The sequence below is a fragment of the Theobroma cacao genome, chromosome 6 (assembly GCF_053813885.1).
Source record: "Theobroma cacao isolate CCN51 chromosome 6, ASM5381388v1, whole genome shotgun sequence".
In the NCBI taxonomy this organism is placed as follows: Eukaryota; Viridiplantae; Streptophyta; class Magnoliopsida; order Malvales; family Malvaceae; genus Theobroma; species Theobroma cacao.
In genome coordinates, this window is record NC_142644.1 from 25,820,898 (window position 1) to 25,836,829 (window position 15,932).

Genomic DNA, 15,932 nt, shown 5'->3' on the forward strand with positions numbered 1-15,932 from the left:
TGCAGTGGTTATCCTTAGGATTCAATAGAGTTTTCTTGATTAATTTGCACAAACTATCAAGGATATCAAGAATAGCAGAAATATTTAAAACAAGATAAAACCCAGCAAAATAAGGAAGTGAGGGAAGCAGAGAATAGAAAGGCAGGAGAACTGAGAAGCAAATATGAAAACTGAGGTGTGTTAGGAACTGAGGTGGAGGTAGGTATTTATAGGCTGAGGATAGAAAAGAATCAAGAATAACGTTGTAGAAAATCAAGAGAAAATTAAAAAAAAATTATAATGTTATACAATGTTTTATAAGACTAAGTCTATAAGGTTTTATAACATTTTGAGTCTATAAGATTCTATAACAATATAAAATGTTCTGAAAGACTGAGTCTGAAAGAATGATTCAATTAAAGACTAACTTTTTACCATGGTAAAAGATCAAGTCAAGTAAGGAAAAAAAAAAAAAACCACCAAGGTACAAAATATCACTTGGGCATAGCCCACGTGTACACTCACGTGTAAGGGAAAATTTACAGTTTTTCAAGGCTTGGGCGGATCTCGTGTGAGCGCAAGCCTACTTTCTTTTCTTCATTACAACAAGCCCCTAATGGGTTTACTTATATAAAACACTAATATCTTTTGTACCTTGGCAATATGGGAAATTAAAACCTTATGAGATACTATAGGTCCAACAATCACCCACATATTTTATAAGGTTTCATAATAAAAAGTTTGTACTAAGTCTAATCTCACTCAAGTGTAATACTTCGAGACTGATACTTTTTAAGCTATGAACTAGGCTTAGAAAAAATGAAACATAAATCATAAATTTTTGGTAAGCTTATAACTTATATAAACAAAAACTTATTTATGTGAAATATGATTTTCATTAATCACATTACACCCTCATAATTTCTATTATTCAACACGATTTTGTGAGAATAGGTCATGTGTGTGCCTAGTTATTCATAAGTGCTCTAGAAAATTTACACTGTTCTCACAAAAATGACTTCACTCCACACTTTTATAGGCATCAAATGTATACTACAATTTAATGCACCACCCATAAAGAATATGAAACTCATTAAGAGTTTACCTCAACCTCTCTTGCATTGCAATATTGCACTATTCACATATCATATGGGGACAATAATTTTAATAGTGTATAATTTATCAACAAATAATATGTTATTACCTATATGAACTTAATTCATGGGATCGCCACTCACATAAGTTGGGTTGCCATTATTGTTGATTTTTCTCAATTGGTTTAAATCTCATTCCATCCAATACATCATTAATTAATTTTCTTTCCAAGGGTTTAGTAAAAGGCTCGATCAAATTCAACTCCAACTTCACATAATTAATGGGCATAATTCTATCTCTAAGCAACTGCTTTACCACATTATATTTTAAACGAATGTGTCTATTCTTACCATTAAAAATTTTATTCTTTACAATGACTATTGCCGCTTGGCAATCACAATGCATTGAAACAGAATGTATTGGTTTCATTCCTAATGAATTATTTGATAAGAGGTTTCTTGATCATTTAACCTCTTTGCCAGCCAACTTTAAAGCTACAAATTCTGATTCCATTGTAGATTTAGAAATTATTTTTTGTTTGGCTGATTTCTAAGTTACAGTATCTCCACCAAAGGTGAATACATAACCACTTATGAATTTTGTCTCATTTCAATCAATGATCTAGTTAGCATCACTGTACCCTTCTAATATAATGGGAATTTATATAAAACATCATAGTTTATGATACCTCTCAAATATTTCTTTACTTTACTCAAGGCAATCCAATTTTCGCAATTGGGCCTTTGTGTATATTTGCTCAATCTAAATACAACATAAACTATATCAGGTCGAGTATAATTCATCAAATGCATTAGACTCCCAATAGTCTAAGCATATTTAGATTGAACCACACTATTACGTCTATTTTTCTTTAATTGAATATTAGTATCATAAGGAATACTTACAAGTGTGACATTAAAATTTTTAAACTTTTTAAGTAGCCTTTCAACGTAATGCTATTGTGTTAGAATTATACCACTGTCACATCTTATGATTTTAACACCCAAAATAACATTAGTTTCTCCCAAATCTTTACATATCAAATTTAGAAGTTAAAAAACATTTTGTTTTATTTACCACAACAATGCATGTACCAAAAATGAACATATCATCAACATACAAACTAATAATCACACATTCACTATCAATAGTTTTTGTATGCATACATTTATCAACTTCAACAATAAAAAATTCATTATTAACAAAAACTTAATCAAATTTCTCTTGCCATTGTTTTGGTGTTTGTTTTAAGCCATATAAAGATTTAATCAGTTTACAAACTTTGTTTTCTTAACCAGGAAGAACACATCCATCGGATTGTGCAATATAATTTTTTTTTTAAAATCACCATTTAGAAAAACTATTTTAACATCCACTTGATGAACAATAGGTTTATAAATCGAAACTAAGGCAATTAAAACATGAATAGATAAAATTCTTGTTATTGGAGTAAAAGTATTAAAATAGTCAATATTTTATTTTTGGATAAAACTCTTAACAACTAATCTAGCTTTGTATTTATCAATAAAACCATTAGGATTAAATTTCTTTTAAAAATCTATTTACAACCAATTGGTTTAGCTCAGGTGGTAAATAAATTAATTTCCAATTTTATTTTGTAAAATAGAATCAATCTTATTTTTTATAGCTTCTTTCCAAAATGTATTTTCTGTAGAAGAAATTGCATCAATGTAAGTTAAAGGATCATTATTTATAAGATAAGTGGAAAAATCATTACCAAAAGAAATTTTTTCTTTGGTCTTTTACTCCTTCTTAAATCATCATTTTATATTTCAAATCATTTTTACTGAAAGGAGCATCAGAAATAGTATTAGTTCAATGGAAAAATATGCTAAAAAAATTCAACATTTTTTATTTCAACAATTGTATTATTATTAAAAACATCACTTTTTAATATAAGAAATCTTTATGCAGTACTATGTTCGACATAACCAATAAACATACAATCAAATATCTTAGAGCCAATTTTTCTTTTCTTAAAATTAGAAAACATAACCTTAGCACAACACCCCCACACTTTTAAAAATTTTAAGTTTAGAGAATAGCCTTTCCACAATTCATAAGGTCTCTTACTAGTTTTCTTATAAGGAATTCTATTTTGAATATGATATGTAAATTATAAAGCTTCATCCCACAAATTTTCATGTGCAGTAGAACTAACAAGCATAGAATTCATCATTTCTTTTAATGCTTTATTTTTCCTTTTAGCTACATTATTTGATTCAAGAGAATATAGATGAATAATTCCAATTATTCCTATTTTTTCACAAATATCATTAATTGGTATATATTTACCCTCTCTATCTGATCAAACTCTTTTTATCTTTTTATTCAATTGATTTTCTACTTTAGCTTTATCCTTAAAAAACATGTCAAAAGCTTCGTCTTTATACCTAAGTAAATAAACTTTAGTTAATCTAGAGTAGTAGTCAATAAATGTAACATAATATTGCTAACCACTTTTAGTTATAGTTTGTTTCAAATCTCCCAAATTAGTATGAATTAAACTAAACAATTTAGATTATCTATTTATTAAAATCCAAGTTTTCTTAGTTTTTTTTTGTTTCAGCACATGTTACACATTTACAAAAGTATGCATTTTTAATATTAGAAATTAAACCTAGTTATAACATTTTCTTAATATAAGGAATGCTAACATGTTATAATCTACCATGTCATAAATCAATAGAGTTAATCATATAAGCAGAAGAACTAGCATTTTTATTCATGACATTTGCAATGTTAAGTACAAAAAGTCTCTAATTACATTATCCCTTACCCAAAAATATATTATTCTTTGTCATTATGATCTTGTCAAATTCAAATGACATTTTCACCCTAACCTTGTCCAATAAATCCACAAAAACTATATTTGCTCTTATATTAGGAATAATGCTCTTATATTAGGAACATGTAGAACATTATTTAGAGTTAGGGTCTTGCCAGATGTGAGCTTAAAAGAGACTTTTCCTTTTCCAAGAACTTGAGTAATTTGAGAATCACTGAGATATATTATTTCTTCTCTTTCCTTTACTAGAGTATAAGAGGTAAAGACGTTTCTGTTTGCATAAATATGCTTGGTAGCACTTGAGTGTACCACCCATTTCTTCACATTGGCCACCATATTGGTTTGAGAAATGATCGCAAAAATTATGTCATCAAATTCATATGCTTTAACAAAGTTGACTCTTGGATTAGCTAGTTTATCATTTCCCTTTGCTTTCTTCCTGCATTATGCTGCATGATGCCCTAGCGTTCCACAAACAAAACAAGTATCTTTCTATTTAAAGGTAGGATGAAGAGCTTTGGGTTTATAATAGAGTTTATTAATATACATGTTTTGGCGATGCTAGATTTTGCTTTGCACCAGATTGGCTTTGATTGTAATCTCTTTAGCTTTGGAGACCTTAATCTCCCTTTGGGTTCTATCTTCGATGATGATGTGCACAATCAGGTCTACAAGTGACAATTACTTTTGCTTATACTTTAGTTGTTGCTTATAACCATTCCAAGATTCTAACAACTTCTCAATTGGCAATCTAGTAACAGATTCTTTTTGCAAGTTAATGTTTTTTACCTTCAAGTCATCCATTAGCTTGTGATATTCATTGATCTGACTCTTAATATCCTTATCATTTGTCATCTTCTAATGATAGAAATTTTCAATCACGAATTTTTGTTTCCCAACATCTTTAGCATTATATTTGGCAACCATTGAATCCCATATTTGCTTTGCTTCTTTGTAAGGACTGTAAACATCAAATAGCTCGTTAGAGAGCATGTTAATAATCGTATGCCTAGATACCTTATTTGCATGCATCCATTGTTCTAGCATTTTGACATCGTTAGGCTTAGAATCGAACAATGCGAAAGCCATTCCATGAACATTAAGAATGGAAAAGATTGTTTCTTGCCATCTTTTAAAATTATTGCCATCAAACACCTTGATTTTGGATATGTCAAGAAACGGTTTTACATAAGACATTAAAGACATGGCAAGAACTGACAAGGTAGCGAGAGTTAGGGTAGAACCATTGGTGACGACGGTGGCAATAGGGACAATGACGGCAACATTATCAGCATGAGAATCCATTATCCTTAAGATTGTTGGCAAAATAATGAAGCAAATGACAACAAAAACTAGTTTGAGGCGTGATACACTGTAAGGATAATTTTTGTTTTTTCGAAGTACGAAACTCGATGTAAAAGGAATATAACGGTTATCTCCCAACATTCAACAAACTCTTTCTGATTAGTTTACACAAACTATCAAGATACCAAGAAAAAAAATTAGAAACAAGAAAAAACCTAACAAAACAAGCAAGTGAGGGAAACAAAGAAGAGGAAGGCAAGAAAACTAAGAAGAGAATATGTGAGAACTAAGGTGTGTTAGGAACTGAGGTGGAGGCTAGTATTTATACGTTGAGGATAAAGGGGAATTAGGAATAACGTTGCAAAAAATCAAGAGAAAATCAAAAAATTTTATAACGTTATACAACGTTTTAAAAGATTGAGTCTATTAATGTTATATACCATTCTGAAAGACTGAGTTTGAAATACTGATTCAATTAAAGACTAACTTTTAGTTTGCACAAACTATCAAGGATACTAGAAACAATAAAAAAATTAAAAAAAAAAAACAAGAAATGAAGGAAACAAAGAAGAGGAAGGCAAGAAAACTAAAAAGAGAATATGTGAGAATTGAGGTGTGTTGGGAATTGAAGTGGAGGCTAGTATTTATAGGTTGAGGATAGAGGAGAATTAGGAATAACGTTACAGAAAATCAAGAGAAAATAAAATTTTTTTATAATGTTATAAAATGTTCTAGAAGATTAAGTCTATTAACGTTATGAAAGATTGAGTCTGAAAGACTGATTCAATCAAAGATTAACTCTTTACCACGATAAAAAAACCGAGTCAAGTAAGGTAAAAAATAAACCATCTAGGTACAAAATATCACTTGGGCCTAACTCATATGTATACTCATGCACAGAGTGGGAAATTCACATTTTCTCAAGGCTTGACCCGATCTTATGTAGGCGTAAGCTCACTTTTCTTTTTTTTTCCTTACAATAAGCCCATAATGGGTTTGCTTATATAAAGTAATAACATCTTTTGTACCTAGGCAATGTGGGATATTGAAATCTTATAAGATACTATAAGTCCAATAAGTTTATCCTTACCACAAATTGGAGATTTCACAAATAACTCATATGTGTCTGAAAGCAACGCAAGGAACAACAATGTCTTTTTCTCTTCCTCCACTTTCACTTCAACATTCTTCAACCGATTAATGATCTCGTCGAACCCATTCATATGCTTTATAAGGTTTTCATTCTTCTTCATTTTCAAGCAATACAATTTTCGCCTAAGTTGTAACTTGTTGAAAATTTTTTTACCAAATAATTTGTTTCCAACCTTTCTCACAACTTTATAGTGAATTTATCGTCAATAACATAGTTAAATACGTTATTCTTGATACAAAGTCAAATAGTACTTACACACCTTTCCTCTAACTCTAGCCATTCAACATCTAGCACTTTGAGAAATTCGTTAAGTAGTAACTTTACATATTCTTATTGAATCTTAATCTACTAAACTCTAAGCTCTAATGCTGGTTTGTTATTAAAACTACTCAAAAAGCAGCAAAGATATAATCTAAAAGAATTAAGTAAACAAAAAAAAAAACATACAAATTTATATAATTCGACCTCTTACTTACATCCATTGAGTAAAATAGATTTTCTACTATTGAGAAATTAAAGAACAATCTTTGTCAATGGTTTCCCAAACCAATCTAAAGACCCCCTGTACACCCTCTCTCAATAGTCTCATATGAACACCCACTCACACTCACTGTAGTTCCATGCACCTAGGGCACAAGATGGAATTACAAGGTATTCCCTCTTTAGAGCTTTCAAAAGTATTGCTATGCTTTTAAAGTTTAGAGATTCACTTTTATAATATTAAAAATTAAAAATTAAATTAAAACTCAATATAGAACAAAAAATTTAAAATTATACAATTACTCAATGTATACACAAATAAAATTGTTGTACAATTACACCTCTTTGATTGTAACCATTTCAAATTTAAACCTTTTGTTACTGCTTTTTTTTTTTTTTACTTGGTTGTAACTTTGAATACAAGAACCCAAACGAGAAATTGTGAAGACTGATCTTTTATGCTTATCAAGATTTCGAAGCTTTGCCATACTTAATAGCTATCTGATTGCTTAGTGCCTCATCAATGCTTTCTTCATTTCTGCTTAGGGCTATCAATTTTAACAATGCTAGAAACCATGCATTCAATAAAGACATCGTTTTCTTTATTCTGTTTAATTGTCTACTGAATGGAAAAAGAAAAATAGAGAGTTAACCAAATTAAGCACCCTTTTTAAAGAAATCCTCCCTTGGTTACTTCGGCTCCCTTAGTTTTGGTTCTTTACTTAAACATCTAGGAGAAGAAAAAAAAAACTGGGAAAAAATGTATCTTGAGCAAAAACTAGTTGTGGATCAGGGGATCAACATGACCAAAATTTACAATGCCTACTCTACCATATAGAGAATATACTCTGAAAACATTCTCATGAATAAATTGAATCCATAGACATTTTTCATCATCTCAATCTCAATAGATTTGATGCACGTATCTTTTAGTTGAAGGTGAGCTTGTTATCTAATTACCTGCATGCAGAACTTCCCAACATTTGTAGACGTACTAAGCAACAAAATTAATAGATTGGAAAATAATCCTTCATTAGGGTTTCATCTTTTCATTTTTGTAATAATTATGTTATAAGATAGGGGTAGCATTTTCCTTTCTATATTTCTCAAATTAATTACACGTAAAAACAATCACCAAAAATTTCTTATAATTACACTTGACTGGACGACATGTCGGCATTTTTCATCTGGCTCTCAACACTGGCAAGTTATAAAAGAAAAAAGAGAAGTGAGACCAAACCGAGCGATATGATAACATTTAAAACTACATGATGAAAACGAAAGGGTACAAGGCTCCTTAACAAAAGCAACGAGCAAATTCCTTTTTATTTTCTCTTTATCCTTGTCATGATGGCAATTCTAACGTGCATTACCATTAATTAATGTGCATTCCGATTTGAGAAGTGAATTCCAAACCAAACCGTGGTCCAAAGTTTTTTGTTTCTCTCTCAATTGGTCCAAAGTTGCATACTAGCCAGTGGTGGTAATGCTTAGACAAGTCACCTCAAGAACTTTGAATTTTTGTGGATGTGATGGGAGGGAGAAGACTCGTGGATTTACTTGAATGTGTACTTTAATTTCCCCAAAGGCAGACGCGTTCAAAATAATGCTTGCCTCACCGACCAGCTGCTGGCTGGAAAGATCATCAATTTGCTTAGCCACATTATCATCGTGTGAATGCGATCGTCCCTTTCCCATTTGACCTTCTCCTCCAAGGGTAGTTTTCTCCATGCCCCTTAGTCAATTATCAGCATCTCTTACCTCTCTCTCTCTCTCTCTCTCTCTCTCTCCCTCTGCATCTCATCTACATCAAAAACGACACTCAACCAACAGTAATATCAAAATTCAAAACCCACGTTTTATAAAAGGGTGATGACTTTCCCTGATGTGCAGATGAAAATAATACTCTAATTTAATTTAAATTAAAAGGCAAAAATTTTTAGATAGAGAAGAAAACAAAAGCAACGACGACTGAGCTCCATCAATAAAATTATTGATGTCCACATAAGTGATTCTGAGTTTGAATTTTCTTTGTTTTTACTAATAATTTGTGTTAAGGCAAAGGTTTCATGTGGGTTGTTTGTTCACTTCAAATATCGTAGCTTTCAATCAAATATTTCCTGAGCTTTTATTCTAGCTAGCGTGAGATTAACTTCGTGTCCAACGATTTCAGTAATGGAGTCCAGGCAAACAGGGACTCGTATTCAATTTCTTTTTCCTTTTGTCCGAACTACCAACAAGACTTGACAGCCTGGTCAATAATTTCATGACGTCAGAGACAGGAGAGCAAACAGAAATTTGAAGGCTCGGCCTTTTATTTGGAAACGAATCATTTTTCATTGAGATTACGTGATTGAAAGAACATGCATATATCTCCCCGTTGAAACGTCTTTTCTTGGTGCTTTCTGTTTGGCTTCAATTAAGAATACAAGAGCGGTGCCCCGATTCATTATATTTTTTATTAAAAATAATTTTAAATTACATAATATTATAAATAAAAATAATAATAATAATTAAAGAAAAATAATTTTAAATTTAAAAACATTATAAATAATAGTAATAATGATAAATTAAAGATAATTATTTTAAAAAGTCATTATTTTTAAAATATTTGCTCATGTCTAATTAAGTAAAATTTTTTATTTAAATAATTTTTTTAAAAAATATTTGATTTTTTATATCTTAATATATGTTAATGTTGATATAATCATATTTTGTTAATTACGTGATTCTAATAGCGAAATCAAATTCATATTGAAAAAATATAATATTTTAAAAGTAATTATTGCTAAGCTACATAATTGATACAATAATATTATTAAAATAAAATGAATAGTTTTTGAAAGTCAAAATAAAATGAATGTTAATTACACTTATTAAAAAAATTTTAGTTTTAATGATGAAATTTTCTAAATTATCTTCAATTTTAATTAATACTTTCTTATCTTATGTCTTTATAATTATTTAGAATTAATCCATTTTATGATTCCTATTATGTCTCATTAAAAATTAAAAATTTATTTCACTTCAATTTTGAATGAAATCCACAAATATCCACCTCAATACTTTATTTTATAAAATATATATATATATATATTCCCTGAAGGGGACAATAATGCACATAGTAAATCTGTATGAGTAGTAAGAAAAGAGATCAACCCTCACTTTTTTATGCAGCAAAATACAACCAATCACTTACCAGAGTATTAAGAGATAAAAAAAAACAGACAAAAAGTCCACATCGTGTTTCAGGCGAGTGAACAACACTCTCTAATTACAACCCAACACTACCCGTGACTAAATAAGGAGGCCCAAAGAAGTATGTAACAGACTAAACTATGAAACACAAACCTCTTTGTACCTCTCTTTTGCGTCCATATGTTTTTTCTTTCTTTCTATTCTCTCCACGTGGCAAAATGAGAAAAGAGTAAAAGAACAAATGATGGGAATGAGCAGAAAAACACCAGCAGGGTCAAAGCAAACCCTCCACACTCTGATCATCCAAGGATTCACTTACAAACGTGGGCAATTTGGGTTTTCTTTCATAAGCCATACTAGAGATTTCAAGCCCCTTTGTTCAAGCCTGGCCGTGGCAAAGGTCTAAAACTCTTAACTTGAAAACGTGCCTCGATTGACTTATAGACAAAAAAGATTTCAATTTGACTCATGGGCAAACGTGGCCTGACTGACTCTTTTGCAAAGTTTGGCTGACTCATGGGTTGGGAGACTGACAAGGTGGCCAATGATTTAGTTGACACGTGGTTAAATGAAAAAATCTTTTTAATATTTTTTTAAGTATGTAATAAATTTATAAAAAAATTTTAAATATAATATAAGAAACTTAATTTAATAATTTATGATTCGTACAAAATTGAATTTTTTAAATTTAACAAGGTATTGAAGCTTATGGGATATTATGAATTATTATTATTATTATTATTATTATTATTATTGTTATTCAAGATTTGTATGTGATATATGAAGGTGCCAATATAGAAAAGTCGTTTGTTAATGTTCATGATTGATTTGGCAATTTAATGTTGAATTATTTTATTATTCAAGATTTGTATGTGATATATGAAGGTGCCAATATAGAAAAGTCGTTTGTTAATGTTCATGATTGAGTTGGCAATTTAATGTTGAATTATTTTATAATTCTTATTTAACAGTTTAAAAAAAATCAACTATTAGTTACGAATTTTCAAATCAAGACCTAAGTTAGGTACGAAAGCTCGATATGTTAGCTATTCCGGCCCCTTATGCATGAATTTGACTGACATTTTGAGTGTTGATTTTCTTAATATTATTCATACTTTAAACATTTAAATTTCACAATTATCATTAGATTTACAAATAAAAATTAATTAATAACATGAAAAGCACCTATGTACTATACCACAACATTATGGTCATTTATTTCGTGAATCGTGCTTTGACATATTAATGTATATTTTAGACTATTTAAATTTTCAAATTATGTGATTCACACGTTTCAAATTGTAGCTCCTTATAAGGAAGGCTACTAGATATTATCAAATTATAGACTTTGGTACTTTACATATTTTGCTCTTATTCCTACATATGATGTAACCTAGGCTTGCATCATGGCTGCAATTGCTGTAATACAGTAAATGTGCAAGGGGACCATTAGGGATCGGAAATTACAATTAACCAACACATTTGTGACATGAACACTGTTAAATAGAATCCAAGCTTGAACGTAGGCCTTAACAATTGTTACTCCTCTTCGGTTTTTCTATCTCTTAGCTTTCTCAAATGTACACTTGATATATATAATGATAAATCATAGACAAGATATTTAAAAAAATTAAATTATTTAAAAAAATTTAAATGAATCCTTTTATTTTTGTTGTATTTAATTAAGTGTTTGTATTTTTATTTTGAGTCAAATAAATTTTTATATTTTTACTTTGAGTCAAAACAAGCCTTTATAATTAATTATTGACTTAATCAGAATGTCATTTGTCATTTTATGTTATGTAGCGCTGACGTAACATGCTAACATATCATAAATAACAATGATATAACATGATGACATATTTTAATTAATGACAATATGACATGCTAATTTGGTATAATAACATAATCATGCGACATTTTTCACCATCTACATCAATGCCATATCAATGTCATGTGGATATAAAATGACTAGTTATATTTTAACTAATGACAATTAGTCAATCATTAGTTATAAAAGCTTATTTGACACAAAATAAAAATATAGGAACTTGATTAAATACAATAAAAGAATAAAGACTTTGAATTTTAATAAATAGTTTAGAGACTTTTTTGAACATTATACCTAAATTATATATATGCTTTATCATATTTGGTATTTACTTGAAGAAGAGGTAGAATAAATAAATTAAGCATAAGATTTTATATACACCAAATATAAACTATATGATAATATTCTCTAATCTTATGCCTACTTAGTGTTTAACTAAATATACTAACATCTGTTGTTATATTTAATCTGCATTGAAAAATTTAGATGAAAGAAACTGCATATATAATAACAAAGACTATACATTTTTAAAATTTGTTATTAAATGTGAAAATGTTATGAAATATGTGAATATCCATTGTATTTCATAATACCCAATGTATCTCCCGATATCCAATGTACATATTTATATTGGTACATCCATATCTTCTGGTTACATCTAGTGTATGTACATTCCTATCTACTAAGTTCATTGTATGTACATTCCTATCTACTAAGTTCATTCTCTCTATTTATGTAAATTCATTCCCCTTCCACCTATGTGTGCCTATAAATAGAGGCATCATAGATGATGGTAGATATACTGAAATAAGAAATGAAATAGAAGATTTTCTTATATTCTTACTACTTTTTTCTAATATTCTCTTTCAAAGTTATATTTCATAACACGTTATCAGCATGAGGCTCTAACCAACTAAAAAGGTAATTTTTTTATTCTTCAATCACTTAGATTTTAATTTTGTATACTGTCCAACCGGCCTGAAGTTGATAACTGCCCTTGAGCCTCCTTCCGTCCCTTGAAGTTAGGATGGGCCCCTAAGACACCTGAAGTTGTCAATACAAGTGCAAATAGGAATCACTGAGAAAAAATAAGATGTTTGTTTGCTTGATAGTTCAACGACACATACCATACTTCGTAGCAAGCATTTTTTCTCAAGTGTGACATTGCGTAAGACAAATGTCCATACAACACCAGGTCTTATTGGGATTATTAATGGCTTTGGAAATACGACAATTATTCTGCCAAATGGCGTCACCTTGCATATCGAGGATACATTGCTAAATAGTAGATCGAAGATGAATTTACTTAGCTTCAAATATATACGTTGTAATGGGTACCATCTTGAGACAATTTCTAAGCAAAATAAGGACTATCTCTACATCACTTATAAGATGGGCCAAAAGACCATCCATGACAAGCTGGAAGCTTTAACTATAAGATTGTTTTGTGTCACTATTAGAGTTGTTGAATCCTACTCTATCATGTCCTAAAGACTAGTAAATCTAGATAAATTTGGACTTTAGCATGATAGTCTAGGTCACTCGGGAGCTACGATGATGCGTAGAATAATCCAAAATACTAGAAGACACCCTTTAAAGGATAAAAAGGTTTCGTTGTCCAAAGATTATATGTGTGAAACTTATTCACAAGGAAAGCTTATTACTAAACCTTCTATGACAATGGTAAATCTTGAATCCCCTTCATTATTGCAAAAAATTCATGGTGATATTTGTGGACCAATACAATTGATAAGTGGGCTGTTTCGATATTTCATGGTATTAGTGGACGCATTCTGCAAATGGTCCCATGTTTGCTTGTTATTTATGCACAATGTCGCCTTTGCACATTTACTTGCGCTGATTATAAAGCTCCGAGTACATTTCCCTGATTATCCAATCAAGAGCATAAGGATGGATAATGCTAGTGAATTTATATCAAAGAGCTTTGATGCGTATTGCGCTTCACTAAGAATCGAGGTTGAGCACCTGGTTTCACATGTTCATACTCAAAACAGATTGGCAAAATCCTTGATTAAGCGCATCCAAATCATAGCTTGTATTGTATTATTAAGAATAAAGCCTAACTATTCAGCATGAAGTCATGCTGTTTTGCATGCGGTTGCACTAATTAGATTGCTCCTTACTGATCGTCTTCTGCAATCTCCTATGTAGTTGGTTCTAGGCTATGAACTAGACATTTCATATTTACACACCTTTGGTTGCACTGTGCAGGTGTTTGCAACACCGCAAAAAAGGACTACAATGTGTCCTCAATACCGTTTGGGCATTTACGTTGGGTTTAATTCACCATTTATTATTAGTTTCTTGGTACCAACGATGGATGATCTTTTTACCGCTAGATTCGCGGATTGTCATTTTGATGAAATAGTGTTTCCATCGATTAGAATATTTAAGGCTTCCATAGCTAAGGAGCATAAACCAATTGAGAATTTTTCCTGAAATGAGAAAAACCTATCCCATTTAAACCCAAAAACTCTTGAATGTGAAAATGAGATGTTGCATATAATCCATTTATAGGCAATTGCTAATAGACTTCTTGACACATTTAATGATGCTATCAAGGTTACAAATTCTTATATTCCAGTTGTGAATGTTCCAACTAGGATTTTTGTTCTTGAAGAACAGGCTGAAATGGATCAAATTGGCTCATGCTTAAAGCGTGGAAGATCGAAAGGATCAAAAGGCACTGCCTCTCAAAAACAAAAGGGAAAGAATCAAGAAACCATTCCAGAAGAGCCTAGTGTTGAGCTTGCTCCAAAAGCGCTTATTGCCCCTAAAAAGGCACAAATCCATGAAAAGATCATTAACTTTAGGAATAATGAGATTTCCATTACTTATTGTAATGAGATTTGGGATCGAAATGAGATAATCATTTATAACGCTTTTGTACTTTTAGTTACTCGTAAGATTATAAACGATGATTATGAATCGTAATTTATTATCAAGCATCGTCAAAAGCATAATTGGCCCAAGTGGAAGGAAATAATTCAAACTGAATTAGCTTCCTTAGCTAAACAAAAGGTTTTCGAGTTTGTAACTCGAACTCTCGATAATGTAAAGCCTGTTGGATACAAATGGGTCTTTGTTCGAAAACGAAATGAGAAAAACAAGGTTGTGAGGTATAAAGCTTGACTAGTTGCCCAAGGCTTCTCTCAAAGACTTGAGATTGATTATAATGAGATATATTATTCACTTGTGATGGATGTGATTACCTTTAGTTTCTTTATTACCGTGGTAGTTTCTAAAAAATTGAAAATGTGTCTTGTGGACATTGTGATAGCATATCTATATGGTTCATTAGACTCCTATATTTATATGAAAATTCTCGAGGGATTAAAAATGCCTGAAGCATACACTTCCCACAACTTATTCTTAATAAAGTTGCAAATATTTTTGTATGGGTTAAAGGAATATGGTCACATGTGGTATCGGCATTTAAGCAAGTACCTAATCAAGGAAAAGTACCAAAATGATCTTATCTGCCTATGCATGTTTATTAAGAAATAGGATATTGGATTTGCTATTATAACAGTTTATGTAGATGATATGAATTTAATTGGAACTTTAGAAAAGTTATTTAAAACTGTTGAATATTTGAAAAGGGGGTTTGAAGTTAAAGATTTGGGTAAAACCAAACTTTGTCTTTGTGTAAAGCTTGAGCACAATGAAAATGGAATAATTGTCCATCAGCTAGCATATATTGAGAGGTTGCTTAGACGTTTTTCCATGGACAAGGCTCACTCATTGAGCACCCCTAGGGTTGTAATGTCTCGTGAACCCTAAAAGGACCCATTTCGTCCTAAAGAACCTGAAAAGGAGATAATTGGTCCTGAAGTACCATATCTCAATGCAATTAGGGCTTTGATGTACTTGGCACAATGTACGAAACCGGATATCGCTTTTGTGATCAATTTGTTGGAACATTTTAGTTCTAAGTCAACCCCGAAGACACTAAAATGGAATAAAATATATCTTTCGTTATCTCAGAGGATCCATAGATTTGGGATTATATTATTTCAAAGATTCCACTAACTCTAGTTTAGTTGGATACGTTGATGTGG